Genomic DNA, 5,844 nt, shown 5'->3' on the forward strand with positions numbered 1-5,844 from the left:
GATAAAATTCATTTATTTCTTATAAGTAAAGATAATTTTAGTTAGTCAATAAAAAAAAGTAAAAAATAAAACACATATTTTTGATAAAAAATGATTTAATAGGGAAAAGAACATTTTAACATAAGTCATACAAAAAAATACAAATAATTAATCTTTTTTATTTTGGCAGTTATTATCAATACATGTGCACAACGAAATACAATTTAGTTGTAACTTTTTGCAAGAACAAGCCTTTGTTTGACAATTAGATGTACATTTGCAGGGTGGAATTAACAATTCCGGTAATGGTCGCTTCGTCAATTTTTTCATAGCCTAATAAGGTGTAATCAATAGGCTGTAGTACTATTTGGTCAGAATTTATCCATATATATGTTCTTGCTGAAGCTCTTAACAAATGTAAATGTAGAGCATCTGATGTGCAAATTACTTTTAATAAATTTAAGCTGAAGCCGATATTTTGACAAATTAATTTATAGCGACGTTAGAACTTCTTTATCGAAGTTTTTTAATGCTTTGTAATTAATGCAATGACCAAATTTATTCATCAAATTGATTATATTTTTCGATCGAGTCAAATGATGAATAGATTGAGCTAAAGCAATATGCTTTGGAGTCGGTTTCTCAGTAATCGTGAAGTATATATCATGAAACACTGATAACGCTCGTCGATTGTAATTTTCACTTAATTTTTTATTTTGAGCACTGAACAAAGCTTGCATAAAAATTTGCCAATTATTCGGTAAATGAATTTTGTTTAAAAATTGTTCAATTAAAATTTCATCACATGAAAACCCATTTGGTATTACTTCAGTACTTAATATTTCTTTACGAAGTTGTTTTGCCACTTGCACAATGGAGTTTGTTGAAGTTATGGTACGAATATGTTCAATGACTTCATCCATTTTATGTTGCCCGTAAACACTAATGATGATTTCGATCGATCATTTGGATATGGAAATAAAACGTTTTCACCATACTTATCTATTAGTAGTGATTTAATATCACGATTTTCTACAACTGCGTCTTCTATGTCAGTGAGTTCAGCTATTCGCTTAGCTAATGATGACACTTCAAAAGAGTGAGTTGTTAATTTATGTTTTATTTCATTAATCAGCTTCTCAAATGTCTCTATAAGAATTTCATGTGGTATTTTATTTGGAGGTCTACCTGCTGGAGTTGCTGAGTTTCTTGGTAGTCGTAGATAATCACGATAACAGTGTTTATGATACTTTACTTCCATTGCAAAGAAATCGGCTGGATGTTCGCAAGTGTCAATGTGTGAAATCATCATCTTGTGTTTTTCGGGCAGTATTTAGGATTTGTTCCGCTGCTGACATTTCGGAGCACAAATAAAGTGTTTTGTTTTTATTTCTTGTTTGTTTACCACAGATTAAACATTTTAGATCTTTATTAAATTTTAAATTTGTTCTTGATGACCTTCGAGTGCCTTGAGTACCTGACACACTAGCTTCTGCATAGCAGGTAGAAATAGAAACATTCTCCTGCTTTTGTAGGGCCAATTCTCGACGTGTTATCTTCTTTTCGCTAATGTAACTTGCCATACAAGTTCGATGCCAAGTACATTGGTAATCAGTAAAGGCTGCATTATTTTTAATTTTCTCACTAATGCCATCTTTTCTCCGATCTGCTGCTCTCTGAATATTTATAAATGATTGTGGTTTTGGATTCATCACTAAATTACCCGTTTCATCACAAAACAAACACGAAATTTCGTATAGTTTTCGTTTCTTTATATTTATCACTTCTAAAGACATTGTCCATGAGTTTATTTAAACAAAAAACTAATAAAATAAAATACAGTGCACTCGCGATAACTCGAACTAATTAAATAGGCGCTGTTCGATTTATCGAATTTGTTCGACTTATCAATTGAGTGTGCTATGTTAAAAAAACAGTCATCGATATCGATTTTTTTCAATTAAATTTATTTATTTATTTACATATGGATATGAACATGAATATGTTTAAAATAATTAATTCGTTTCAATATTTTTCATCAAATATTTGGCAGTCTTTGTGTCAGTAACACAAAAAAGTCAGTTTTTACAGAAAAGTTAGGCCGAAAAGAAAGTTGTAATGTGTGTTTGTCTTTTCTTGCCTGCAGCAATGTTGAATATGACTTTTTCACGCAGCAATTGAAGAGTGTTAACCTTTGAGGGGCTTACTTGTTCAGTTGTGGCCCACTGAATTACCTTATTGATAGAGCTAACTGCCTCCTCAGATGATATCCGCTCACATGTCTCAGTTGTGTTGTTAAACTCAGACTCAGAATCACTAGTTTCAATTATTACTTCTGTGTCGGTAAATTCGGCACCATCATTCCATTTGCTAACATCATAAAGCGAAAATTCGACCTGTAAATTATGTTTTTCATGTTATGTTCTTTCAAGATGAGTCCACTTATTGGGTAATTCTTTTTTCTTTGGGACAGAAACCATTTGTATAAAGCGGCTTTCATTTTAGGAAACTCAGAAGCTTTTAAAGTTCTCCTCTTCCCAAGCCCCAAAAACGTGTTGTTTACTGCTTTTAAAATTGCCTTGTCTTTCTTTTTTATAAGACTTATGGTGGACTTGGCTACCCCATATTCCTTCGCTAGAGAAGTAACACTACATCCACGTTTAATTTTGTTAAGGACTTCAGCCCTCTCTTTTAATGTTAAACACTTCAACCTTTTACGATCCATTACTCACATGCACTGATACACTACAAATGACAAATTTAAAGCAATTTGGTCAATGCAAGATGTTGTTCCCAGAAAACTAACGGGATATTAACGTCGAAATATTCATATGGACAATACACTAGTATACATATAATTTATATACATATACTATTACATATGTATGTATGTATAAAATGTACATGTTTGAAAAGAATGTGTGTACAAATAAATTTGTTTTTTTGTTCGAGTTATAGAGCTTTAATATTGTTCGAGTTACAAACTAGTCAATAGGGAAAAAAATGTGTTCGAGTTAGCACGTCGTTCGACTTAGCGGCTATTCGAGTTACCGCGAGTGCACTGTATTTTCCACTGACTAATACGAGTGCTATGACGCAATAAAGCTTGGACAAGGTGAAGGGCGGGGGAGAGGGAAGGGACCATCACAGCTGCCGCCAACATGTTTTTTTTTGTGTAGGGCCTCAGGTAAAAGAACTTCAGCATTGTTGCCGGTCCTCACATTTTGCATACTCAATGTCCTTTAGTGCCTGCACTATAGCGCTGAATAATCGCGGCGGCGCCGAACAGTTTCAACTATTGTACTGTACAACAAAAACTCATCATCAAAAAATTCATTGATAAATTCGAGCTCATAGTTCTAAGAGCAAGTACTTTCATTCATAAAACGAGCCGCCCACATGCCAATTTTCTCGACAGTTCGAAAATAGTCAATATTGGAATATTTCGCGTAGAATATTTGCCAATATTTGGTAAATCTTGAATTTTTGTCAAGTCGAGTGCCCGCGGCTTCGTGCATATGTATGCATCAATATATGTATGTAAATATTTGTATATGTACAATGCTGTGCCCAATGCTGTGAATGTGCGCTACGCCTATGACCGCGCCCTGGATTTCTTGAGAAGTTTTACCGCTTTATTTTGAGCATACATACACACAGCATATAGATATGCGCATATGTACATACATATATAAATTCACAAATTTACATTTGTATATGCCATCTTCCTGTGTGGCTGGTAATGAAGCGTTTTCTATAGAGGATTTTGATTCAGTTGAAGGGATTCAACAAAGTTTTACAGACACCAGACAGACAGACATAACATATGTATATAATTTTGGACGTTTTGGAAAAATTCAAATATATACATATGTAGGTCATATTAAAAAGCGACATACCTAACATTCTTTGCTTCTAATCATCAACAAATTCTTATCGACTACTGCTAAATTTACATAATTCAGCCCCTTACTGTTAAGTTTTGGTGAAAAATGTGTCTGTGGTGATAGCAGAGAATGTTAATGCAATGAGAAGGAGCAAATGTTAAATGAGCTTTTTTCGAGTACTAATTTGTAGATTCAAACTAAGGTAATTTCAAATTCAACTTTCCTCACGAGTGGGGAATTGCAGATATTTACCACGCGAGTGACGCGAGTGGAGGGTTTCTATATTTACTTACCACGCTAGGACAAGAATTCAGATTTTTTCTGCGTTTACCAAACTGCTGAGGAATTTCATAAGATTTTTCGGCACACTACTAAGGAAATCGACTGATTTCATGCCCACAGCGAAGCGAATACATTTGCGATTAAGAAGGCCGCGCGGCACTTAATTTGTGGTGCAGAAGCTAAAGTCGGCGGAATTATTCGTTTTGTTTTTTGGCACGTATTTAATTCAGGTTCAAGTCCTGAAGTCATACTTTTTTCTTGCACATTTTTTTTTTTATTGTACAATTCAAACCAGGAAAGTTTGGTAAAATTTTTGAGTTTATTTTAATTAAAATTTCTTTAAAATACTGTTTTTTGTGTATTTCATAAATGGAAATTTCGTTTCGGTATAAAATAGTTCATACTGGATATGACCTGATTTTTATATCAATCAATCAAAACAGAAAATATGTACATACATATGTATTTAATCTCTTTCATCAAATCCAAATTATATTGATGAGAAAATATTCTAATATCCGTCCAGAAAGCCAAACGCGCATATATACATACATATGCATATAATTACGCATACAAACTTTCAACTAACGCAGAATATGTGCATATGTGGCATTCCCATGGCAGCCGGTTCTACGTTACCGGAATGACTCGGGTTTTTATTCCCGACCAATGGCTGCCGCCCCAGTACACTAGCCCTGTCTAGTGCACCGTATTTTACCCTAAACCTTTCGTCACAGGAGCAACTCATTGCAGCCAGTTTGCTCCAAATACTTCTCTTCCGGGCTGGCGTCGAACCCAACCCCGGACCTGAAGTATTTTACTGCTGCATTTGCCACAAACGGCTCCACCCGAACTCCACCTCGGTTAGGTGTAACCAGTGCAACGGGTGGTGCCATCTTAAGACCTATTCAGGCCTTAAGACTCACAGGGAGTGGTCCACAAGGTATGTGGCCACGTGTTGCTCCCGCCCACAGGCGGTCACCGCCTCTACGGCGACACTGCCCTCAGTGCCGGCACATCACACTGCCGCCACTAACAACACCTCAACGGCCAGGAGCCCCCAAGAGCAACACGACTCCCTCTCCAACCCACAACCCTCCTGCTCCTACCCCAGTGCGGGGACAAACCAGCAGCTCTTGGTCCCCCGCACAGTCTGCTCCGTGTGCCAGACCGTAGTACCTCGGAACCTGACAACTGTCCAATGCAGTTCTTGCAGTGGCTGGTGTCACTTTCGGAGGTGCTCCGGCCTGCACACCACCCGTGAGTGGACACGCGACTACGTTGCCCCCTGCTGCAGAGCTCTGCACCCGCAACCGCCCACCGTGGCGCGGCCACCCGACAACATCAGGCCACTCCCCATTTTGCGGAACGCACAGCAGGACCAACGCAGACAACATCACGCATCCCTCACCCCCCGAATTACGACGACCCTCCCGCGAAGCTTCAAGCTTTTGCAACTGAACTGCAACGGACTAACGAGTAAGATTGACGAGATAGTCGACTTCATGAGTCGGTTCGGAATTAAGATAGCTGCGGTCCAAGAGACAAAACTGCACGCTAGCTCCCCCCTGATTACCAGGGACGGCTATAACGTGCACCGAAAGGACCGCGAGCGAGACAACGGTGGTGGCCTAGCGTTCATAGTACACCATTCAGTGCAGTATCGTCTTATTGATGAAGGCATCGACCGCAGGGA

This window comes from Anastrepha ludens, chromosome X (genome assembly GCF_028408465.1).
Source record: "Anastrepha ludens isolate Willacy chromosome X, idAnaLude1.1, whole genome shotgun sequence".
In the NCBI taxonomy this organism is placed as follows: domain Eukaryota; kingdom Metazoa; phylum Arthropoda; class Insecta; order Diptera; family Tephritidae; genus Anastrepha; species Anastrepha ludens.